Source organism: Aquila chrysaetos, chromosome 4 (genome assembly GCF_900496995.4).
Source record: "Aquila chrysaetos chrysaetos chromosome 4, bAquChr1.4, whole genome shotgun sequence".
In the NCBI taxonomy this organism is placed as follows: Eukaryota; Metazoa; Chordata; class Aves; order Accipitriformes; family Accipitridae; genus Aquila; species Aquila chrysaetos.
This window is the reverse complement of record NC_044007.1, coordinates 39,524,709-39,551,883: the sequence shown is the minus strand read 5'-3', so window position 1 is coordinate 39,551,883 and position 27,175 is coordinate 39,524,709. Positions and strand designations below refer to the sequence as shown.

The 27,175-nt window shown below is 37.5% G+C and overlaps 1 long non-coding RNA gene across 1 annotated transcript in view; it reads right to left on the bottom strand.

Moving 5' to 3' along the window:
* The window catches only part of LOC115340297, a 254,243-nt gene that overhangs the window by 18,569 nt on the left and 208,499 nt on the right, over positions 1-27,175 (bottom strand). Inside the window, exons 4-5 of the long non-coding RNA XR_003923006.1 lie at positions 19,847-23,515; positions 17,316-17,405 (exon numbers count right to left, since the gene is read on the bottom strand). This is a non-coding gene — a long non-coding RNA (uncharacterized LOC115340297). The remainder of the gene's footprint in view (positions 1-17,315; positions 17,406-19,846; positions 23,516-27,175) is intronic.

Sequence of the window (27,175 nt, the reverse complement as noted above, 5' to 3'; positions counted from 1 at the left end):
GTACCACATAGTCATTTTCCCTACTTATTTTATATTGCTTTTGAATGAGTCCATGAATCCAGAACCTTCTACCCTTATTTCTTTCTGCAGCATCAGCATTTTAATATATTGCACTGACAGTAATATGTTGGCTTTCTTTGCGGGAGCTTGATTGTGAAAACCCTGGCTGTATGGATGAGGGCAGTCACCTTGAGAAGTTCCCCTGAGGTATGGCAAGGAAAGCCTGCACAATCTGTGCTGTACCGCAGTGGCTGAAGATTTTGGCTGCCATCCTCTGTAGGGAAACAGAGGCACAGGAATGCTAAACAGCACACCTTAATTTTATAATTTGCTGCATGCTGGAAGTAGGATGGGTAAGGACTCCTTTTAAAATGGGTTCAATTTTAGCACTGATCTGTTTGAATCCTCAATGGTTTTAATCCTCAACATCTTACAAATCCTTTGTGGAGGATTCCACCTTAGGAGACAAAGATTACCCGAAAGCAACCGAATCCAAGCTGGTGCCTAGCACCTCTTTTGAAGCAATGATAGCCTTCGGTTCAGCATCAGCTAGAAACAACTTGCAAACTCTTAACAGCAAGGTAGCTGAGATATTCAATACTCAACTATTAAAAAGGATGGATTCATCCTACAGTGGGAGCTGCAGACTTTGAATCTCCTCTTCCTTAGGAAATACCCTAGCCCTGGCCTACATTCCAAAAGACAGGTATCATTATGCTCCAGGAAGTTCTGTTTTAAAAACATCTGTTCTGCCTAGTTTGATGTCTGGCCTCAGAAGACAACCGAAAGGCCTGTGTCCCAGCTAGATGGAAATGATTTAACTTTGAAGGGGAGACAGGAGTTTCAGGTGTAACCCTGTGTCTGCTGTTGTCTGTTCATTAATGGTAGGTGTCTGCCTGGTGAAATGGGGGGAGGGTTTATGGATGAAGGTGAAGATGCAGGTGACTGTGCCAAGGCAGCCCACAGGGAGACCATCTCCCAGGTTTTGTCTCTTTGTGGTACCTTGTTGGGGCCAGGGGCTTATTCTTTTAGTGCTTCAAGTTGAAGGCTGAAGTAATCTCTCTGCATTTTCCTAAATTGTATTAAACATAGAAAAGCACAGAAATGCACTTATAAACAAAGTAGCCAGACAGACTTATGTCATTTTTTAAAAATAAACAAAAAACTGTAGCCTGATGCTGCTATGGAAATGGGAAGGACTTATCTTTTTTCTCTGTTTTTGCTTATCCTTATGCTCCACTGATTTCAATAATACAGTGGAAAGAAAAAAAAGGCTTTACATTTGTCTGGTACATCGTGTTGGCTGTCTGTGACTTACACATATACAGGCAGTATTAAAAATGGTCATGAGCAGCGCAAAATTCAGTATTGCCCTGAGCTTTGTCATGATGCAGGTTTTATAACTGTTTGATTCTCTCGGACAATTACCAAATGTTTTGGTAAACTGTGTATCATGTTTGTACACAAGAAATGACCAGGCATAAAAGAAAGAGGAGGGTGGGGGGGGTGTGAATTACGTATAAAATAGACTGTGAGTCGCTGCTGTGGAATTTTCCAATGCAGCATGAAAATCCTATTTGGATATTTATAGGAGCTGAAATAATACAACTTGGAGAGTTTTCCACTGGGCAAAACAATCATTAGCCTTGTTTCCTCTTTTTCATGTATTTAACTTTCAGAATCCCATTTCTGTTCTTCAAAGGAGGTGTTTAACTAGAAGTGTGTGAGCAGGAAGACTTGAATAACAAGGATGTAGTTTTTTAGGGTTTAGGGTTGGTTTTTTATTTGTTTTTTTTTTTTTTTCCAAATGTTCTTATTGCTTTGCTGACCTAGAAACTAATTCAAGGGACTAACAAAACTGAATAGCCTTGTGCAATGAACCAGACTTGCATAAACTCATTTCACACAAGAAAGAGTTGAAGATTGTACAGTACGATGTATAGATCCCCCTAGATCTTTGTTTAAATATAGTCTATGTAAACTACAGACATTGACTGCTACTTCCTAGATTTGAACTCATGCTAGACAATTGGACATAGCAAATTGCTTTGTTTTGTGTTACTCCAAAGACAATTTTCAAAGCTGTCAGAGGTTAATGACAAACAATTTTTACTCAGGCAAGGGGTTCTGAAAGATAAAAGACAGCCAGAGGAAAAAAAAAAAAGGTGATTAGGAATTGAGCTTGTAATGTTTCCTGTCATGTTGGTATCGTAATAAATTACAAAAAAGTAAACAGCTGCTTTTTTTGTTGTTGTTGTTGTTTCTGGAGAAAATTATTTGCAATAAAGGGTGGCAAAACAGATTTTAGGAGAAAGAAATATTTGACCATAAGTTTTAGGCTGTTGTTGACTAACTTTTCCCACTTGGTGGTTTTTTACTTACATGTGAAATCTGCTGATATTACATTTTCTTTTACTGTTTTTGGGAAGCAGTTATAGAAACTAATAGGTAATTCAAGAGAATTCTTCCTATTTTCCTCCCATACAGCTAAATGTTCTCAGATACAGGCCAGAACTACAGCATTCCCAGGCATCAGAGGTCAGACTATACCTTAGCAATGCCAGCCACAAAGCATAGTGAAAGACGTGGCTTTAATTTTTTTCAAAAGGGTGAATGCTGTGAAATGCTCAGCATCACTTTTCTTGGAAACAAAATGGAATTCAGGAAGGTGGATCAGGAAAATGGTGCTCTCATACCTCAGGTCTGGGTCTCCTGGCATTTATGTGACTGGGACTAATTGTGATACCTGTATTGTAACAGTGATGACCACAGTGTAAACATCAAAATTCTTCTGCAGTGCCTTTTCATGGGATTTTAATGGACACTGGATCTGGCCTCTATATTCAAGTCCAATCTGATGCGGACTCCTCTGAGTAAAGCATTGTTTAATAAGTCAGATGATATGTTGGGATAGATGTTTTCAAAGTACAGAGGAAGAGGAGCACACATCCCCCCATCAGTCTCACTGCACATTAGCGGAGCATGCACCTACCCAACCTTGCTGCTCCTACCCATGCCTTTGAACTTCCACCATTAATATTTGTCCTTAGTTCCAGCCGGGCTTCCTTGAAACATATTGCTTAGAGCAAATGTTGCACCTTGAGATACAAATCCAAAATGAGGGTCAGCTCTTTGCTCTGTCAAATCATCTATGCATTGGTGTATTTCTAAAACCAGACTCATGAGAGTGAATTCTACAAATTACACTGTGATATTTTTGAAGGCTGTTAAAGGATTTTACAAAAATATTTGGGGATTTATGCCTCATGAACTATGTAATCTCAAATTAAGTAGATACTGTATTAAAGCATCAAAGCAACAACTTTAATCTGTTTTCCCTGTTTCAATAGTTGAAGAGCTGAGTGAGCCTTATCAGAAACAGCTGCTGCTAATGACAGCCTAACATTCACTATATATTTTCCCTTTATTTTTCCTCCTGTATTTATCTCCCATAACCTATTTAACCTATTTATAAAGAGTGACAGTTTGGCTGGTGCCTGATGGAAAGGGAGTGGAAATTCGCTTGTTTTGTACAGCCAGCTTATGTATTTAAAAGTCTGTATTGTGGAATTGGTACCTGGTGATACTGCAGCAGAAAATAACTGATATTTACCTGCAGTACGAATCAGATGGAACTTTAAAAATTACTCCTGTAAGTGCATTCCAGTGATTAAATACATACATGGCTATGTGTTAATGTATAGGTCTTTTTTCCTAGGTTTGGGACAGATTGTATTGAAATTCATATGGTAGCAGCTATCTGTAAAAGTGATCTTTATACCAATATGATTTTCCCCTGCCCAAAGAGCTGGCAAGTAAGGAACTTTGCCCCACAGGCCTCATTTGCAAGGGTGGAAAAGGCCCAATTCCTTGCTTTATAACCTCCCCTAGTACATAGTGGGTCACAGTTGAAACAGTTACAGCACAACTCCTGGAACATCTGTTTTTCTGCCAATTTATTTGGGGAAGGCTGTATGGGGCACCACGCAGAGCCTTGGCAGTGCGGAATACCTTACAGGTTTGGCAGTTTATGTTTAATGTCTGAAATAGGTGAGCTAGGAAAACATATGAGAATATGTGAAATGAAAATAAGTTTATGGAAGAACAAAGGGACTTCATGCTTATTTATACATGAATTGAGGCTTATGCTGATGTATTTCAAACCCCAGCATCATTTTAAAAATATAAATGTCAAGACTGCATGATTAGAGAAGCAGAACCTGTTTTCTTGTCCGCAGTTTTTCTTGTGTTTGGCTCAACTCTAATGAGGGTGAACTTTTGTTCACTTTGTTTTGATTCTGTTTTGATGATGTTGTATAGTACCCCAAGCACCTCAATCATGCCAATGGGGCTTTATAAATAAGTCATTAATTATTATTTATTTATATTAAAAGGGGAACAACTTCAGAAGCAAAAATAATCTTCCCACTTAGATTTATTTTCCTAGAAGAAGTCTGATTAGTAGAATGTTTCATGAATTTGTAACTGCTTTTAAGATGATTTAACAGCAGGAATCAAGCAGAGAAACGATCGTCATGGAATCTGTCTCCTCTCTAAAGATGCTAGTAGCAAGCCCTCTGCAGGACACAGAGGGTCTGTGGGCCAAAGTTTCAGAACCAAAGCACTAATCAATCAAGAGAAGCAAGACAGTACCATCAATCATTTTGGAGAGCTCATTCTTTCATTCACAGAACTCTGACATTGGTTTCTCTTTAAAAAGAATAGCTACTTTAAAAAATACTTTTAAAAGCAATCGTCAGTTCTCAGTGAAACAAACTTTTATATATTTTAAAGTTTCCCTGTAGGAAAAACGACTTTTTTGTCAAACACAGACCAGAAATGAACGAGTGGAAATTCTGCATTATAACATGCAACCTCACCACCGTATGACAGCAGAATAAAGTGTTAATCAGCAAAAGGCACCTATTTTGGAAAGCTCCTGTGCAAATCACTGTTTGGCTCAATAATAAATGAAAGGAAAACTTCAAGAAAAAAAATGACTTATCTATTTTGAACTATCTCACCATAAGCTGGCCTATCACAATTATAAACCATGTGGAAAATAAAAGATTAGAATAGGAAGGAATAAGTGACAGAAAAAAAGGATTAAAAAAAAATAAAGTATTCCTCAAAAAATAGAAAAAATTAAAAGTATTCCTATCAGAATAAATGCAAGTAATTTTTTTCAGAGACTAACTGAAGTGTTTTTAAGACTTTGCATTCAATGGCTTCTTTCTGTTTGGCTTTCAGTTTGGTCCTGTATACAGCCAAGATAAGTAGCAAGCGCTTATTCCTCCATCAGCAAAGGAAGAGGAATAAACTGATTTCTTCACCTGATAACATGGTGAGTACGGCCCGGCATCCTGTGGGAGCAAGGAGTCACAGGTTAACACCCACACTGCTGTTGCTTCTACTTCTTGTGTGTGTACCTGACTTCCTGCTGATGGTGCTTTTACCCAAATTAGAGTGGAATTGAATCCAACAGAATATTTTGAATGTTGGGACACTTGCTATATTATTTCATTTTAATTTTAAATGGCTCTTGCCATCAGAGTGTATAATGAGCACAGACCATTTGACACTGCATTTTGTCACAGAGAGGCCTAACCTGAGAGTCTGGATTGAGAGCAGGACATTTGTTTCCAAGAGTGCCTTAAAACAAGACTGCCTGCCCCAGACTGGCCATGGAGGATGGCTGCCTGTGGCTGCTTGTTACACATACACCCATGTGCTACCTGGGAGGGAAACTTCACTGTTTCTCCTGCTAGGGTCTCCTTTCTGCATTGTACTGTGAACTCCGACAGTCAGCAGGAGTAGGGAATAGGCAGGCTGTGAGAGACTTACACAGGAAGGATAGAGTTTCCCAACCAGCTGCCTTTTTTTCCTTCCCTTCCCTTGGGAGAGCATCAGTCATCTTTCTTCAACCTAATAGGAGAAAGCAGTTGAATCTGGGTGTCCAGACTAGGATGTAGTATTCAGGCTGTCTGGCCAGGTGATCTGAGAAAACTAACTCAATAATTACTTAAATATTCCCTGAAAAGCAGTATCACCTGCTTTCCCTCTCCCTCTCTCTCCTCTCACTCACACTCTATACTGATCGTGTGTTTTAGATAGCCTAACAACCCAGACCCGTTTCTGAAACACATATTTATACCGCTTTAAAAAAACCCCTACACTATTAGTGTGCATCTCTGTTTTCACAATTGATAATATTTTACCATTTGCTTCTGTCATTAACTGATTTTATTTTCGATGCTGAAGATGTTCCTCAATTTCATTTTCTGATTTACCTCAATCATTTTCACTGGCAAGATCCCAGGGAGTAGGATGACCCCTCCAGAAGAAATGGTGTTGACTTGACTGCCTCTGCAGTTTCATTGGGATTATGGTCCCTATCCCACATTGGCTCTGAGTCATCCACTCAAGGTCAGAAACAGGGACTACAGAAGAAAATTATGGATATTAAATATTTTCATTGGCTTTGGTTGCAGAAAGATTTTGCTTTCTGAAAACTAAATATTGAGTCACTTTGACCTGACAGGGTTCTGCTATGCCAAGAAAATTTTCCCTGGATTTGTTCTCCTGAAAGCTTTTTTCCAGGAGGCATTAGTAATCTGAATGTTTTGCTTTTAGTTATTTCACCTGCCTAACCTTAATTACCCATAGCAGAGATCCAGAATGTAGAAGGAAACCTTTGGTAGCTTTCCTAGGAGAGCTTCAAGAATAGAGAGCTGAGGTTTGCCCTGCGGCCATTGCCTGCTCCTATATGTTCCTAGATCAATAACTAAAAGGGTGCAAAGCCAGCTGGCCACCAGGACAGCAGCATATCTCCCCACTAATGAGAGTGACCTTTCCACCCACTGCTTCACATGACTGAAATCAGGGGAAATTAGTTTACTCAACTCAGAATTTATATGACTGGTGATGCTAGGACTGAAATTCTTGCTCATGGTGTGATGAATACATTGTGGATCTATTTGAAAAAAAATGTGGAAATCAGACTGAAGATAAAAGGACTGCAACTGAACCAGCTAGATCCTCTGTAGTTTCTGACAGATAGGTGAAGAATAATGATGTCTCCAAGGTGTCTGTCCTTCCGTTTGGTGAATTACACATTTAACTGGAAAAATCACTGCTGCTGAACCAAAGGTCCTGCTGCTTACACCATTTACAAAGGCCCTTAAAATTATAGACAAGAACATAGTTTTGTGAAGAAAGGAAGACTGCTGCGTGGGTTGAAGGGTAACATTTAAAAGCTTTGCTCATCCCAAAGCAGCCACGTCACTTCTCATTGGCTGTTATACTCGAGCTTAAAAAGGGACCTTGAGATCTTAATTATGTACCTAGCTATTTATTCAATACTAAACACTTATAAAGAAACTGACATATTTATGGAGTATTGTAAATATTTTAAATAGAAACCAAGGGGGGATTTTATGCCACTTAATATATTATCTTATGCAATAAAAATATATTTCCAAAGAAAAAAAAATCAGCTAAAAGTGCTAATATTAAAATCCAAACCGAAATGTATTTTTTTCTTATAGAGGACTAACACTGTTTTCACCTGAGGTATGAATGAGCAGATTACTTATTACAAAGGTAAAATATAACAAATTAAATTCAAGAAAAAATCTTCCTTTGTCATGTATGATCCATGCAATCATCATTGTTTAAGAGTAAGTTTTAATAGGAATTTTCCACTACTTGCCTTTCAGATGTTGTCTTTTTAAATTTGCCAGAGGTAGCAAATAGTCTTAGTGTACATAACTGATAAAATGCATCTTGACAGTTTTTGTTGGGCTATTTTTTTCATTTTTCCCTTCAAATACTTTGAAAGAAACCTGCATGAGTATATAATGTAAAGTACCTAAATTTCTTTAACACAGATCTTTTAGCTGTTTCTGGGGCTATACAAGCAACAAATGGCATGTTGGTAACAGCAAGTAAAGGCCACTTTTCTTGTCCTACAGTGTAAAATTCCCCAAAATGATAATTTAGAAAAATATAAGAAATTTAAAGAGGTGCTGTACTTGTTTAACAACTGTGCCCTTATTTGTTACCTTTGGGATCGATCAGATCCCAACTGCCTTATATACTTGAGGTATTTTAAACTCTACATATGGTAAAGCTGTGTCTGACCTTATTGGTTCATGAATAATCAGGATATATAGCATTTTTCCCTTTAAAATTCAAATCTTCTGTAAGTTCAACTTAACAATGTGTTCAGGGCACTAGAATACATTAAGGGTTATCTTCAACTGAATGTGTAAAAATATATCCTTATTTTAGTTAAGTACAAAATCTATTGTTTAATGAAAGTATCTCCCAAAGCTCACTGCTAAAAAACAGCCCTAAATGAACAATTCAGAACAGAAAATTTTCTTGGGTCAAGAAGGCATAGGAATAGGATTTTGAATTAGATGTTGGCATTTGATGTATGTTTCTCAGAGTGACATTCTGGAGGAGCCACAAGCCAGCTCCACTTTAACTTACTATAGCACAGCCAGAAGCTCCCTTTGAATCATCATGCTGAGAAACAGACCTCCACTCTCTACATCTGATTTCCAGTCCTGCTTCCTGTTAGAGAGCTTTCTGGACTCTGCAGCTTTCTGTGACCAAGATCTCCTGAGATGGTTATAAACTCAGAAACTCTTAAAACATAAGTTCATAGATGATAACTATAATTTTTCTTATAATATTTTATTATTCTTGTTAAGTGGATGGTGTCTTCCTGTAATTCTAAGACCTCTCTACTGGGTGCTATGTCTTTTTTCAAACTTTCAGTCAACTGAAAGATCACATTCAATCAGTCTTACATTTAACATAAAGACATTGTCGGCTCTTCTCTCCCCAGATGTCTCAGACTTTGTGACTTTTAAAGGACTGTAGCACCCATCAGTCTCTTAATCTTCTTCCCTTACCAGAATTCCACTGCCTGAACCGTACCGGTTCCCCATCTTTCATTGATTATGTTGCCCTCAGACTCTGCCATCTGAGTAAGGACCATCAACATTACTCTTTGCTGCCCCTGATCTGGATGAAGTATAGCTCAGGTCCTGAAAGCAGCTAGCTCATTCACTGAAATATGCAATGTTGCAGGACTTTCAGATCAACACCTAGCATCCATAGCTTCTCTGTACATTGTCTCAATCATTATCCTACATTTATACTTAGTTTCTCAGACTGCATTCTAGTGATTTATAAATCACAGGAAAATTTGGAGCCACTAAAGAGCTGACATGTTACAATGATATTTCTTGGAAGTTGTGACCCAGCTCTGGGCCACAGAGGCCCAACTGCAGAAACATTTCACAATGAATTTGGTGAGCTGGACTCAGGACTGCTACACAGGTCTCATAAGAACTTATTAATTAGGTATAGTCAAAATCTCTGGAGACCTCAGATGGAAAGCACTAATAAGTATGTTAATGTTCAAATGGAAACAAACATAGAAGTATATAGTTTCCATAAAAGATAATCCTTTAAATAGTTGTGAAGTATTTTCTGCTCAATGAAATCCAGCAAAAAAAACCCCAGAAATCTCACTGCAAATCCATATTACAACATGCCATACGATGGAGGAAAGAGTAGCAGTTGTGTGCGGAGATGCAGCCAAGAAGAGGTTACAATTGCATTTCTCCTGTTGAGGAGACTACAGATAGTGAGTCTGGTGCAAACTCCTGCTTCTCTCTTGAGTTTGGTGACTGTTGCAAGGTTATCACCTCTCAGCCTTGAAGGTTTTGTGTGGACCATAGAAAACTGTCCAGTTGTACCTGTTGGCTTGAGCAACACACATTGAGCATGAAGGTTGCTTGGTAAGCACATGCAGAAGGGAAAGGCCAAGTCGGTATGCTGCAACCATGGACCACATCCAGCACTGAGTTCCTCTGAGTGCTGGGGTCAATGGGGTGTCACCTCTCTCTCATGGTTGCATTGACACCTTGTCACTCTGCGTGGCCGGCAGCCCTGGCGGGCAGGCTATGTGTCGTCACGCTGCTGGGCTCCAGTGTGCAAGGTCACTGGGCAAGAGAGGCTGTGGGCATCCAGACACAGGTACCCAGCAGGACGGCTCTGGCCGTATGGAGCAGTGGAATGGAAAAGCCAGCAGTGCCAGGCTTATCACTAACAAAAAATGCCTTGAGAGGTTTATCAAAGAGTTTCTGGTCCCTCAAAGGAAAAGATGGAGTCACATCACATACCACACTACCTTCAAGGGCCAAATGCTTACCACTTCGGGCATTGCCCTGAACTTCGGCCAGTGGTAAGGTGATACAGTTTGGTCCTGTAACTTGAGCCCTAATATAGTCTACCTTAACCGCTGAATATGTCAAGTCTTCCTTATTTGTAAAAGCAAACCAAACTAAAGACAGCTGACAGCCTTAATTAACATAACCTCTTAAAATTATACATGTTCTTTCACCTCAAAATTAAAATGTTGAAGATTCATTAGTATTGTTTTTAGAAGTTAAAGTAACAATTATACATGGTTTGGGGGTCTCAAAAGCTTTTGCCATTTTTTCCCCCAATTTCTTCTCTTTTTTTCCCTGCAGGATAAATAAAAATACTAATAAAATGGAGGGAAAATCAAATAAGGAAAACTCCCTGTAGTTTTAATCTTGGTTTTGTGTATAATAAAATATTTCTGAAATCTGAAACATAAATAACTAAATAGAGAAATAGTTTTTTCTGCATTTACTATCAGAAAATTTCTAGGTTTATAACTATTGTTAGATTTGAGGATATTTTTCCTAAAAATTAACTTCCTTTCTATATTTCTTTATTCAACTACCATTATGACTTTTTCAGTGGTTTTTGGTCAGCAAAGGAAAAGGAAAAGAAACATCATAGTTGTTCTCACAGAAGCAGACACTTATGAAAAACATTGTATCTCCCTTCTAATTGCACTAATGTAGTACAGCGCTTTTCCTCTCTACATACATTTAAAAGGGAAATTATAATTATTTCAGGGATTTTTTTTCTTCCCCTCAGTGTGGAAAAGCGAGACTCTTCATAAAACTCTACCACATAGCTGCCTGACAGTCAATTTGGTGCATATCTCCTTCAAAAACATGTTGTCTGAATCTTCTTACCAAGAAGTCATAGCATTTCGAGCTTCTTCAATCTCCTTGCTCTGCTGTATTTACACCTTTTCAAAAAAAATCCTGAAATACTACAAAGGATCTTGTAAGGACATTCATATGAACACTGTCAAGTACAAGAAAGATAAGAAAGTAGGCATGAAAGAAAGTAGAAAGATGTATTTACCTACTTAAGAACATTAAGACATAGTATTAGGTCAGGTCTATACAGCTCTGTAGCAGATGTTCAGAGCGGAGTATAAGGAAAGACAAGCGTTCAGCATTGTCCTCTGAGGAACAGTCATTTCTGCAGAAGGCTTCTTTGAATATGAGAAAGGTATCACTGCAAAAATGAGACAGGCTATTTATGGAGTGTTACTTGTTTTTATTAATCTCCTGTCCATGTTACTAAACATCATTCACATATTCAGAACTAGATGTTAAAAATTATTACATGTACCCACATGGGCCCATGGACCCATTTACAGGCACTAGACTGCCACATCCAAGTCTATCTCATGTCCCTCTGATCTTTTGCTAGGGCAGGATAAATTTGAATCGGTGCCTAATCTCTGAATGAGTGTCTGATCTGTGTATGTGCAGAAAATATTTGGCCTTTGGTGCTTCAACACAAAACATTTTTCTCATTGACTTGGTCACCAATTTATCTGTCCTTCACTGTGAATGAATGGACATATTTTCAGCTGGAATTAAATGAGCACAGGTGCTATGAACCAAGAGAAAGATGTCTTAAAGTGTATTACTAATTATTTATACACTTCATCAAAGGCTCAGTGCTCTTGCTGTGCAACTCATAATCCTTGTCTAGCCATGGCCCTATCCATTTTTAACTTTTCCTTTTTTTCCGTAATAGTCTCTTAGATAAAAATAATTGGGTACTTAAATATTTCTAAAGCTAGCAATTAAAAAATACTTCATTGCCTAACCAATATATCTTGCGATGAATACATTATGGGAAAAGAAGACTGTCAAGCAGTCCACAAATTAGAATCCAAATACAAGTGCCATGTCTTCTGCATACTCCTTATGAACAGCACAAAACAGTATTATTGAAGCCACTGATGAGACAATAAAAATGTGGTCATTTACTATGAATTCCGTGTTCTGTAAATACTGAGCAGACAAAGAGGGGTTTAAATTGGATGAGTCTCTGTCACCAAAATCTACAATTAAGTACATATCAGGGGAACAAATTTTGTGTCCACAACTCAGAAGGAAGGGAAGGAACTGTTGTACTCTATATGAAGTACATTTATTTGTTGGTTTTGAGTCTACCAGTTGTATCATTATGTATGCACAGTTACATTCAGCATAAGCTCCTGACCTGTAATGACTGGGTTATTTCAAACTGTTAAGGAAGAAAACTTATCCATCAATGGTCTAAATTGCTATTAGAATGAAAGAGTAATTTGTGATGGGAAAGGATTTTGAAACAAGGTGAACTCACTCTCTCACCTTCTGTAAATTGCTGTGGAGCAATTACAACAGACCTAAATATCTGAGGACACGGTAAGGATTTGTGGGAGATAATTAGTAATATGAAATATTCAGACTGCATAATTCCCACTTAAAATACCTCAGGTGGTCTCCAAAACTTTTTGGAAAGGCTAACAACTGAGGGCAGTTTCCATTTAACTAAGGTTGCACTACCCAGAGCTCGGTAAAGGGGCCTTGATATGTAAAAGAATAGCCATATTTAGTCTTATAATAAGAATATTCAAATGCACTGCAAAGATGGGGCATGACTCTGTATCATAGTTGCAAGAGCACGCAGCAGGTCAAAACTTGAGTCTGACAACTGCTTTCAGGATTACTAATGCATTTTACCATCCGTGGCACATAATATATAGGAACTGTCTTTGAAGCATGGGCTAGACTCATGTTCCCAGGCCTTGTGCTTTCTGACCCTATGATTCTTATTTTCTGTGGAGTAGATTGAACAGAAAAGAAAGAGTGTGTTCCCCTCCAGTAGCTCTCCTCCCTTCCCCAGCAGTAGCTCTATGTAGCCTGATAACACAGGGGCACTGCTGGCTGTCTCTTCTTCAGGCGAAGAAGGGGATCAAGCCTGGCTGCCTTCCATTCACTTGGGCATGAACCACAAGGCTAGACCATGAAAGAAGAGTTAAAAACAGCCCTGCCTTCTCCTGATATTGCATTGCAATTGCAAAAGTCAGTTTTTGAATGAAAACAGGTATCTTCCTACCTTCAGGAAGGTGGGTGGAGGTACCTCTCCACAGCCTTGAATAAGTGGAATATTTGAAGACGTATCCTTTTGCGTAGAATTTTGAACTGTCAGACTTCAAGCATCACACGTTACACAGTGTGCACATGTATCTGATATTGTATCTTCTCTGCTTAGCTTCCAGGGGTGGTTTGGGTTCTGTCCTAATACTCTATGTCCTCCTATGCATTGTCTAGAGACCTTAAATGCCTAACTGTTAGGTTCTGTCTAACTCATAAGAAGCCAGATACTAGAAAGATAGATACAGCATCCAAGTTAGCAGCCAGGGCCATTTTTTTGCCAGGTCCCCGAGACACAGCATAATCCCAACCCCCCTGAATTCGCTAGGACTGACTTCATGAGGTTACTTCAAGCATCAGAGGTGGTGATGTCCTGCACACCCAAACTGTCTGGCTAAGCTGCCCCAGTTGGTACTTTAAGAAAAATTGAGAGGTTGGGGATAATATTTAGGTTTTACTTAAAATTTTAAGAAATCCGAAAAATATCTACCTACCATCTAAAAAGCCTAACTTCCAGAATACTTTTTTTCTTCCTACATAAATCATTGGAAGGTTATTAGATTTTCCTTTTTTTCTGATCTCCACATAAAAGGAGGGATTGCTTAGCTAGCCACACAACCTGGCAGGGCTAGAGTTGGCCTGGGGAGGTGGCTGCTAATATTCGGAGCTAGACTTCTGAGGGCAAGATTTATGCAAAAAGGGAGAACACGTTAATATAAACATATCAGGACTTAACTAATTCACCAGCAAAAATGTTTCTGGGTTCAGTAAAGGTTTTCATAATGGCTTCAGTTTTTCTTCCAAAGGCTAAGCACAACTTCAGGTGGTGTTTTGGAGGAAAGGCAGTGCAATGCTATCAGAAAGACTTCCAGTGTGATGAACAAGAAGATTTTGGCATTGTATGTGACAACTCCAGGGACAACCTCACCAAACTTCCAATACAAAACCAGTATCTTTCACATTTAAATGTTTGGTTTCCTCAGGTATTACTCATTACTACTTCATGCATGTAGTGATCTTGTTTGAAATTATAACATTTACTATAATAAACTATTTCATCTCACTAAAAGATATGTCGATAAACTCTTCATGCTCAACCATATGAAGGATTATGATTATAAATTCAAACACATCTTTTCATGATTAGAAGCTACTTATCTCTTGAGTGGCTCACCAACTATGTGACATTTTTTATAAGACTGGGGAAAAGAGCTTGCCACTGGAAAACAGAAAAGTGCTCTAAGGAATCTTCTGGGTGTCGTTTTCTTTCACAGTTTTATAGTCAGGATATTTAGTGTCCTTGATACAGTTAATTAAGCTAGTACTCCTGGCTGTCCACTTACATTTTTCTAGACTAAAAGACCTGGTAGGAGTTTATGTAAGTAGAAGACCTGGCATGAATTGTTTTGACTTGAGTCAGTCATTGGTATGGATTCATGGATTAAATGTGGTATGATGGTCTCCACCCATCACACCCCTCTGGACCTGCTTGCCATGTTCCAATTTAATTTCCTGATGTGAGACAGAAAATAAGGAAAAAAATATAGTGCAAATTGTGTACTTCACTGACTTCTTTATCCAAAACCCTCTAAGAGGAACCCAAAGAATTTCCATCACAATAAAAATCTGATGATGTGACTGAAATTGTACAAAATTAAAAATATGGAGACCTATCTGGACTACTATTAACATAACACACACTTGGAATAGGATGTGTAAATGCACAATTTGCATGTGCATTTGTGTGTTTGGGGTTTTTTTTATATAACTGAACTCTTCACATTTTATGAGTAAAGTTTCCTGGAATTCTTTGATCTTTATATAACTTTGTGGGTTCGAGATTGGAAACAATTTCCAACTAACTGTAAAGCTGTGTTACAAATTAATAAAGATCCACTAATTTATTGGATTAAATACTCACATATAGGTAGGTCCAGTGGAAAAATCCAAGCTTGAAATGAAATATTTAACCATAAGCAACTCTTTATGCTTCTAATACTTTGTACATGATAGCTGATTAAGCTTCTTGTCTGTATTCTAATGATGTAATTTCAAATGCCTGGCATATTACCTTGCTTCCAGATGACTGAGAGTGAATTTTCAAAGTGGTGCGTGAGACACAGGGGCACAAATCCTGTTAGTAGCTAATGGGATTTTTTTGCACCTCCTGTGCACCACACTGAGAGACCCAGCCTTGAAATTTTCATTATCTATATTTGTTCAGAGATGATGTCTTGTAAATACAGACCCTTCTGAATTGGCCAAATGACCTGTGTTTGACAGGTTAAACCCATAATTACTAAATTGATCTTACAGATATCTAGTGCTGTTTCCTATTCCTTTTCCTGTTTCCTACTTTTATTCCTCTCCTATAAGAAGAAAACAAGATACCTCCACCCATCACCACCAGCTTCTTCAAAGAGAGTGGGACACATGACTTGTCAACTTGATTACATTCTCCAGTAAAAGAAACTCAGACTTTTCATAGGTATGCTTACATACATGCTTCCTTCCAAGAATATAAGTAGTCCTATTCAGCTAGGGGGGATAGGGGGACGAGACTAAATGTGTAGAAAGGAGTAAACAGCATTTCAAATTCTTTACATATTTACTGTCATGACAGACCTGACGCGTTTTATTAATCTGATTGTTTACCATAGGTATTTTCATTCTGTATTAAATCTGTCCGCTCATGTGACTCCTGCAGATGCTACAGAAAATCATAAGCATCAGTCACATACTGGCTAAGGCAATTAAGTATTAGCATTTATGTCTTCAGTGTGATCCTTAAAGCTTTTCTGCTTCTTGTTCTTCTAATTCTTGATATTCCCGTTGCCATACAAATGTCCAGTCTCTCCTATTTCTTGAAAAACTACCATGTCACAATAGTACCTTGATGAAATTGTTGTCATGGGCTAATTCATATCTTGGAGAAAAAAAATCCAGTCTATTTGTTTTAAAATGTTGTATGACAAAGACATGTTGGGAACATACAATAACATAAATAAATCACAGTTATACCTTGAAAAATGTGTAGGAAGGCTTGCTTCATATCTCCTTATGAAGGATTTAAATTTTCAGGTGAGATCTGAAAAATTCCCTGTGATCAAGGTTCCTGCTCTTAAAGTTAAAATCAGTTTAGTTTACACATTCAGAAATTCCTTGTTATTTCTCTACACAGTAGAATATCTTTCTTGTAAGTGTTTGCATAATTATAAATATTTATTATTGCTTCTTTTAAGGAAAATGCAAATTGTTTGTTGTCATTGAATTTGTTTTTAATAGAATACAGAATTTTTTTTCAGAAGATTAGCTATTTGTAATTTCATGTGCACCACTGTACACATTTTAAAGCCAACTTTTGTAAGAAGTGTTTTGCTCGTGCTTTAGAAAATACATTTATTGGTAACAGTGAAGTAAAACTTATTCCTTAACAGTAACAAAGAAGGATAATGACAATATCATGCATAAAACTTGTAACCATAGTACTTCAGGCAGTGAAGTACTTCTTATGGTTAAATCAGTGTGCAGTTGTCACAACCCCCCATTTTTCAAGTTGATAAACATTAGGTCTCTCTTTCCATCAGAAAAACAATTGTGCGGGGACAAAGAGAGCATTCCCAAATGATGCGGCAAATCAGTGGTAATACCACTTGAAATCTCCTGATCCTCACACCATAGCTCATTCTGACTAGAACAAACTTCCGGAAGAAAAAAAATGTTAAAAAAAGAAAAAAGGTTGATATTCTTTCTGAGTATCTGAGTATCTTCTTAGGAAATTAATGAAATGCTGTGAATATTGTTCTCCATATTTTCAGTTATTTCTTTATGGAAATATGATAGTTGCTGGTAGCTTAACCTCTGGTGACTTCTTTTTCCCCCAAGGTTTGAGGTGGTGGGGAAGACATAAGAGAAGAAGAAGCAGGTGGCAAGCACCTTAAAGCACTTTCTTGAATCTGTGCTTGTACTTACAGTGACGAAAGCTTCAATAATTTTGACCCATTTGTCTGGTGACAAGATGCTCTGGAATTACACATGGCTGCAGACGTTGATGCTGATTGCCTAAAAGGAAGCAAAAAGAAACCCCAGAGATTTTTGGGAAATTAAAAAATTATTGGGTATTTTCTTATGAATTTCAACTTAAGAATGAGTTCATTTAAACTCTTACAAAGGCTGAGCAGCAGAAAAAAACCCCCAAAACATTGGGGAGTAGGTTCAAAACAGTATTCAAGGTTTCTGAGCAGTCCTGTTCTGTTCTGATGTCTCAACCAAATAACCAGAGACTGTTTCATAGTTAAAAAGACAGACATCCTACTATTATTGCATATCTTGTCTGAGTTCCCCTTGATACCAGTATTTCAAAGCTTCAGGCTGAACTCCACCTCTGGGCACAAATTTATGGTGGTCACAAATAACACCTCTGAACAGCAGTTAAGGGGTTATAATGGTTTAAAAACAGTGCTCTTCTGAAGAAGAGCCATATAATCATCTCAGTGCAAAGTAGAAACAAATCATCCACCCAGATTCCACAGCATATGCCAGAAGAGATATAGTTTGAGCCATTGTTTAAAGTGTGGATTATCTTTTATGTACCATTCAAAAGGCTTTGGAGGGGCCTAAAAATTACTTTTTCATGCTTAGATTATATGATTCAGATCTTCACTGAGAAATAAGAAATGAGTAAGAAGAAATAAGAAAGTAGTAAGAAGAATTTCTGTGGTATGAGAGAATAATTCTTGTTTCACTGGACAACTTGGTTGGTCTACAAAGACCTGAGACACCTTTAATAAAGAACACAGAAAATATTTTCCATTGCTGCAGAGTTTATAAAACGTACTGTGTGAAATTCTGTACATGAATAAGATTAAGGAATTTAAATTTTAAACACAATTACTTTGGAAAAAAGGGAATGGGGTGGTTATTCTACAAAAGCACCACTTTGCTGAAAAGGGAAAGTTTTCTAATGTAGTATGAGTACTTTTTCTATAGAGGTCAATGGCAGTAGCATGAAAATCTCATACTCTGTCAATAAGGTAATTACAATCTGCAAATGGTGAGAAACATTTCCTATTTAGCTCAAAATCATAGTGGTTAGAATTTAAAGTCTTCAAGCAGTTTAAAGTTCTTGGATTTTTCTTGATTATTTTGTAATTAATCAAATATTAAAGTATATCTATGCATACTGTCCCTTCAGCTGGGATAGAGTTAACTGTCTTCCTAGTAGCTGGTACGGTGCTATGTTTTGAGTTCAGTATGAGAAGAATGTTGACAACACACTGGTGTTTTCAGTTGTTGCTAAGTAGTGTTTAGACTAATGTCAAGGATTTCTCAGCTTCTCATGCCCAGCCAGCGAGAAAGCTGGAGGGGCGCAAGAAGTTGGCAGAGGACACAGCCAGGGCAGCTGACCCAAACTGGCCAACGGGGTATTCCATACCATGGGACGTCACATCTAGTATAGGAACTGGGGAGTGGGGGCGGGGAATCGCGGCTCGGGGGACTAGCTGGGTGCCGGTCGGCGGGTGGTGAGCAATTGCACTGCGCATCATTTGTACGTTCCAATCCTTTCATTATTGCTCTTGTCATTTTATTAGTGTTATCATTACCATTATTAGTTTCTTCTTTTCTGTTCTATTAAACCGTTCTTATCTCAACCCACGAGTTTTACTTCTTTTCCAGATTTTCTCCCCCATCCCACTGGGTGGGGGGGGAGTGAGTGAGCGGCTGCGTGGTGCTTAGTTGCTGGCTGGGGTTAAACCACGACAATTCAATACAGTTAGACAATTTTACCCACATAGTATGAATCTGCTCCTTGATACATAGAGTCTTTTGGAGGGGAAACTCTCAATTAACATGTTTGTTTGCCTGAGCCATATCTGATCTCCCAAGATAAACATACATATGCACTAATAGAAAATCAGTCACTATAAAAAAAGTGTTTAAAAAGTAAAAGAATAATTTTATGAGATGTTGTCATACAGGACTGTGAAATGATGCAAAAAGAGCCTGAGAAAGAAATCAGAAATAAAATACAAATAAAAATATATATATTCAAAAATGCCCTGTGTTGGCAAAACTCTGTTCTCATGAGGGCAACTGAAAATTTGGCCACTGACTGAAAAGATTACAGAGTACACAGTAGCTATGAGTGATTTTGAAATGTCCCTTTAATCAGGCTCTGTCTACCCAAGTTCAGTTTTCATTTGGAGAAGGACTAAGGGAAGCCATTGTAAAGAGTGAGAAACAGCAAGAAAAGTTGGTGACTAACAAAAGAGTGATTGTACAGAAAACTGAAAGCAGCAATACGCTCCATGACTACAAACTCTTCATAGAATATTTGAAAATTTTGTAACTGAGAATAAACCCTGAGTATATCTTGTGAAAAATGTAACTCAAATGTAATTACAATTGGAGAAAAAAAAACCTTTTTTTTAAGACTAAACACTGATTTGGAAGTTACAGAATAACAGATATGCTTGTGTTCAAGAGTTGTTTTGAAAACCCACCTTTTTGGTCCTTCCCAAAGTACCTGTGCTTTCAGCATGTTCTTCATTTCAAAACCCAGAGCAAGCCCTCCTTTTGGGAGCTGCACTGTCCCTGGTGTGATTTGGGACACAGCACAGCAGTGTGAGTTGGAAAGTTCAGAAGCATTGCGTGAAGTGCACACACCGCGGCAACCTGAATAAGAAGTAGGCTCAATTATCATTGACAGATGATTTTATTAGCAGATAACAGATTTGCTTAATAAGGAACAGTTATAACAGAAAGCGACTGCCATTTTAACCAGAACAAGTCCAAAACCAGCAGGCTGTAACTGCTGCCTGAATCTTCTTAAGTCTGAAAACTCTCTGTGCCTGTCCAAAGGGCTTAGCTTCTCCTATACTGTGTTTTATCCACAAGTTTCAGCTAGATTTTAAGGTCCCTCGCAGCATCCCTCCTCTTATTATTCTATTTTCATCTCTTTCATCATATTCCAAATGCACTTAAGGTGTTACAGTGCTATATTATTAGTTTATGAAAGAGTTGAAATGAAAAGGTTTTACCATTTTAGTGATAATCAGACCAAACCAACATGTCAATGTTTCTTTGAGTGTTGGTACCTGTTATGACACCAGACCCGTTATGTCATATCTATAGAAAGCAATTCTGCAAAGGGCTTGGACTCGCAAGTCATTGACTTCCAAGTACGCTTTGAAGGAAGGTCCTCTCTTTCTCACAGGCATACAGATATCAGATACCAGCCATGTGGTGAACTTTTAGGAAGAGTGATTCCTGACTGTAAAACAAATTGTCATTAAACTGCTTTTAACATTAAAATAGAACAAAGGTTATAGTGCATCAGTAATCAGATTTTCTGTGTTTTCTGATACTGCCTGGTGACAATAACAAAATTAGCATTTTAAGAAAGTGCATCTTAAACCTCCTCCAGATTGTCAAAATTAAAACAAAGGAGAAGATTCATAAAACCAAATAAAAAGGCAAAGTGAAAGAAACATGTCAAAACAGTGTAGTTTTCCTAAATCCTCTGCTGAAAGTGTAAATTGCCAGTCTGACACAACTGCCAGTCTGAGCTCCTCTGCTTAATAATCAGTTTAATCATAAAAACAACTCTTTAAAGCAATAAGACAGATGGACTATCTATTCTGAAATTTCACTGCCCCAAAAGTAATCTGTTATCCTTAAGAATATTATTTTTTAAACTGTTATTAAGTGCCAACATGGTGGTAAAAGTGTACTTGCAAAATGCTGGAAGAATGCTTTCTGACTTATTTTATGGATTTTTGTTAAGCCTGACTTGAGAAGAAGATTTATTTTCAATTCTAGGGAAACATTTTAAGAGCGGTGTTAGTTATAAATGGAACTGACTGCCCAAGGAGGCTGCAGTTTTAGGAAGAGATCTGACTTCTTAGCAAAGTTAATCTTCCCATATGTCAGAGTATTGAGTACAAATATCCATGAGGTCTCATTTAGTGTTTTGCTATGAGGCTATTAATTCTCCCTAACTATTGCCATATTATTTAAACTGTTAATAAATAATTGAAAAATTATTTGGTAATGGATTTTCTTCTGAATGTTATGAACAGTTGACTAGTAGGGCAGGTGAAACTGCTGTAGTGATACACTGGGTCTTGTAAGAACCCAGTCCCATCTAAGCTCCAGTGTCTTTTCTGCACTGTATGCCCAAAACTTTTTTTAACTTGTCTTGATATTTCTTGAGAAGATCAGCTGACCCAGACCTCTCATTTTATTCAATTTATTTCTGAGATCCTAAACAGGTAGTCTTGGAAAGCTGCTTTAGCCTTCAAAGTTGCAGAGGTCTTGATATCTGATATTTTGCATAAGAGCAGCTACACTCAATTCACCTAGAACTGGTGATATGTGAGAATGTGATTCACCAAGTAATTTGTACAGATGTCCTGGGGTATTAAAGGCTACAAGCTTGATGCCATAAATCAAAAGCAAACTGTTTATCCATGCCTTACAAACTGATGGTAGGGAGCCACTGGCTGCTCACAGTCAGTTAGTTCTCTCTGTTTGCAGACTGTGGAAGATACAGCAGGAGATGCACATGGACCATGACCAAAGGGCCAAAGCGAGGTCTAGAACTTCTAAGTCTCCAAAGAGCAAATTCATTCAGGTAAATGTTGTATAGTTTACACAGATGCAAGTCTTGCAATTTTTTTAGAGCTTCAAGGTGTCCCTCAGAGAAACAGACATTTTCTTGTGTTCCCTAAAGTGGTGCTTAGCTGAGATTCTCCAGCCTGCATGGAAATCACTCGTGTGATGATTATGATGGTGGCAGGCAGCAACTTGTGAAAGCATGTTACACTCTGGAAATTAAAGTAGGTTGTTGGAGACTGTAATGGAGAAAGTTTTTTATAAGCTTTATTTTCAAGCCCTTATGCGTGCACTGTTTCTTAGCCCCTGCTCATGAGGCTGGATAGAAAAAAAAAATTGATGATATTTTTCTGCAGATCATATTTAAAGAAGAAAGAACAAAATTTCCAGACAAGTTCTACTTTGCCTATTATCATTGTAGAAATATCCATCTTGTCCTTTGATATGGCTCATTTCAAATAATAAATAGATGCTTTTCTGTGGAGATTGAGTCAATACACACTTCCCTTTAGCTGTACAATAAAAAAATGTCATGCTATGAGACTTATAGTTTTCCTAATTTTCCACAGTCCTGGCAGATATTGATTGTGCATATATCGATATTTACATGAATGTAATCAAGTAAATGTAGTAACTGACTAGCATTTCTTGCTGAATATGTCCCATATATATGTTTTTTGAAGTTTGTGACTCATTTCTAGGATTAATCTCATCATAACGATTTTTGTTGTGTAGTTCCGTGAAGGAGTAAAACATGGCTAGTGAGGTGAAAAAGAATAAATCCAGGATTAAAAACCCAGGATGGCTCCGTGAGGAACTCCCATCCACATCCACACAGCAGTAGGATCCTCAGTCACCTCCTAATAATCCAAAGTGTCTGTGTGCAAGGTGTTTTGTGGGGAAGGCGATGCATGCTGCTGAGTAACGCTGCTACAGACCAGGCGTGCCTCCATGGTAGCAGTAGCATGAGACAGTACCTGGTCCTGTTCTCCCTCATTCTGCTGCCTGTGATACAATAGCTACCAATAAAAGGAGAAAACACTATTTGTGTTGGCTTCCTGAGTAACAGCCTCATGTTCTGGGTCTCAGCTCAACATTTTTGATAGTCGGTGGGTCTTTTTCAAAACTACTGCTCCTAGATTCAGGTAATTTCATGGACAGCTAAACTTCCACTTTTTAAGTTTCTAGCTTTCCTGGTTTTAAAAAGAAGAACAAATTGAATCTAGAAGTTAAAAAATACCACAAGGCAAGAAGTCCTTCATTTACACCATTTTTACTGCTTGCAACATTTTATGTTAGAAATCCTCTCTTATTCAGAAAATTCATATCCAGGGTAGCTGTGACTGTAGTTAAGATTATAAAAGCACACAAATATCTCTGAACATCAGTCTAACTCTCTTTCATACAGGCCTGTCAATTAATGGACTGCAAAGATGCATAGTTGTTTCCTGAAGAACATGTCCTATGCAACTTAAATCTTTTGCAGAAATGAGAACTTCTCCAATTATTTTTCATGTAGCTTCTCTATGATGATCAGTAAACACCCCTCAAGAAACCTGCAAATAAAAATAAAGCTATTTTTCACCGCAAACTGTAATTACTTTAATTATAGGATAATTGTATAAATAATGCATTTGAATACAGCTTTCGGTTTTTTCTTTGTTTTCTAAATATTATCATCTTTTTATATTTTCTGATGTGTAAACAGGAAACATTTAAGTTTAGAGGAAGAGCAGGTGAACTGCCTGCAATACAACTGAGACAATCAAATGATGATTAAGCTATTGAAAACTACCCAACTAATGGATAATTTTTAAGTGAGCATGTGCACTTAGTCATTATAACTTTAAAATGGAAAATATGTTTGAATTAAGTTCTAAAAGCCCTGTATATTAACAGGACTGGTCTATCATTGACGACCATGCCAGAAAGTTCTGTACAGAGTTAGAAATTCAGATTTTATTCCCAAAGCGTTAATGGAAGGGTAAAAGACTTCCAGAGATTTTCCTTGGAGCGGTGATTTGGGATTATATTACTATAAATACACATTTCTATAAATTAACTGTTTCAGTATCCAAAGGACCAGGAAAAAATAATGAAAGTGGACACAGATTTTATTTTTTTGCATTTTAGATACTCCATTCTTGACCTTGATTTTTATAGCTCTGTATACCACCTAGTATGTTAGATGCGCAAATGTCACATCTTCTGAAAGTCATGGTCCTTGACTTAGTTTCACAGGCCTAATAATGATTGATAGGTGAACTCCATATCATCTAAATGAGAAACAGATAAACTTTGTTTCCCTGCATTTAGCTGCGACTATCCTATGAGTTCAATGTACAACAGAAACACCATTTACTCCTGCTTCAGGCTCTCCTGTATAACATGGTAAATCCTCAGATGCCTCTAATACAGTGATGCCAAAATTCTCTGCAATCAATTCCCATTGCTACTCAAACCGTTCATATTCTCCAAGGTTTTGAAATGGGTTTTCATCAACTGTTCTGGAAAATCAAGCTGCCTGTGTAGTTTACTAAATATCAATGTGCTTTCCTAACAAGTTAGAAAATTCTGATCAGTGCTAAGCAGTATGAAAAATTAATGTAATGACTAAATTAATCCAGCTAGTGAGTAGATGTTAACACTACTAGAATTGCTATAGAACAGTCTTCATGCTATCTTCTTCTTTAATGGCATCAAAAATATTTTATAGCATAAGTGTAAATTTTGCATGTATATATCTGTTGGTAAAAATTTGTAAACTGAGAAAACTCAATTTTATTACTGCTCTCAGTATCTGTATAAGCTATAGGCATATATGCTTCTGGATCCATTTTTTGTGAGCTCAATTTTATTCTAGATGCAAAGTTTATACTGGGGTAATATCACTGAAAGTCTTCTATATATACATTTTGCAGAGCAATTGGCAGAGAAATCACTTCCAAAGGGTAAAGTCACGAGTCACATGCAAATGGCAAAGATTCCAGTTCCAATTCTGAGCCACAAATGATGGCTTATCATTTATTACCAATGTTTGGAAATCTTAACACCAAAAGTATTCCTTGCCACTATCTGTTTTATTAGCACTCCTTTGGACTCACAGTGGTCAGCTGCTGCACAGTCACACCCAATGCAAGTCTCCACAAATCTCTGGAGGTCACTGTTAGATCCCATAGTGACAAATCTTTAACGTATGCTTTAGAACTGACAGCAGACTTCAAGACAGTCTTCCTTCACTGCACAAACAAGAGGGATTTCTTTATTTGTAGATGGGACCTGTTCACATTTTTATGGAGAAAAGACTGTCATATGCCAGACGTGCTTTTGTAGTTCATTTGCATGTGTCCTTTTACTAAGACCCTTAAAATTTGAATGTAATCAGAGTGATTTTCCTTACTTCTCATTTTAGGGAAATATGTTTTTTTATATGTGTGTCTCATGAAAAATGCAGAAAGGGTCAAGCAGCAGACTTCCTTGGCCTTTTGGAACATGCCTAGCTACTGAAGGCACTGGTTTACACTATGTGGCATAGCTGGAACAAACAAACATTTACCATCTAGCAAAGGAGGCAACCACCTATGACCTCCCTCTGCTGCTCTGAATGTACAGATACCCAGTACTTGTACACTTCAGTATTACCACTAACATACAACACAAACAGCAAAAGAACAAACCCATTGCAACAGCAACGAGAATCTCTCCAGTAGCTGAGATCTCTTCACACTTGTGAGTTGAAAGCACAGAGCAATAAATATCATAAAGACAGGACTAAGGGTGAGAAAGGCCTATTCACTTTTAATACGACTTTGTGGACTTCCTCGGTCTGATCTCAGTGACATGGTGTGTAAATGATGATTTAAAAGGAGTTGCTCTTTTATCTGGAGCTAGCCAGCACAAGCTCTGAAATCACCAGATTGTACCGCTATTTATCAGGAAAATTCTTATTCTAAATGTCTGAGTTTATCCCTTCCAGGCATAGTTAACCCATATGTAGTCACAGCATTTCAAATTTTGCTTGGAGCATAAATAGGAGGTTAGAGAATTGAAGTTTTTATACATCCTTAAAATTTATGTTTTAGCATATAACGAGGAAGTGTCCCCACGTATGAAGATTAGGTACTTATTTCCTCTGCAAGCCCATGGTCATGGCTTTTCTTATCATAAACTGTGTACTTTCATTTCCGTTCTTGCTGTTTTTATTCACCGCTCCATTGTTAGACTATTAAGTGGTAGAAGCTGTTAATATTATGTTAAAAAATTCATCCTATTTCATGGGGTTTTTTATAGTCTTGTTCCTCTATTTTCATGTGAAAACATGGATGGAAACACTTATAAAACAAAAGATATGCAAAATATCAGAAGTAGGACATTTGTGGATAATCTTCAAAACTAACTGCCATACGAATTAAAGAATTCAAACCACCAATAAGTTGTAGCTTCTAAGAGTTTTTCCTTGTAGATATAGGAACATTTGTGTTGCTCTAAAAGATGTATGTGTATGAAGCATTTCTCAATAAAAAGCATCAAAATCATGCCCAAAAGGTCACTTTGAGCTCTCTTATATGCATGGTATCATCTGCTACGTGAAATTAGGAAAGTTAGGAGGATAAGCAGTTTCCTTTAATGGGAAAAGATGGCAATTTCTCCAACAAATAGCTGTGATGGCAGTACAACTCAGAGACAGGGAAAAATTGAGGGGAATTACATTGCAGAATCAACATCTTCTCCAACCCCTATGGGAAAGAGCTGTCCATTAGGCCAGTTATTCCAACTGGATTTGAAAAGTGCAGTATACGTCCATGCCAAAGATTAATATTTTTTTTTCAGATTTAGGTACCAGGTGCATTAAGTTTATGATTTGCATACCTTCACTTAATATTACTGACCTTGTTTATTCTTTAAAGGGCATTTACTACATTGCAAACACAGTGTAACATGCACTATATATGGCTTATAGCTATAAATATGTATGCTGCTATTTGGTTTTTCTTTGAAGTTCCAAGAAGCTACTTAAAAACATCAGTATTGTACTGCAAAAATATGTCTAATGAAATATTGTGGAAAATGTGTGTTCACATAAAGTATGACAATAATGTTGTATATTCACATGTAAAACAAGAGGCTTTTCAGCAGGATATTATTAGACATCATGCAATGATAACAGCAGGTGTTCTCCTCCTTTAGCCCTAAATTTTATGATGCTTATGGTCTCT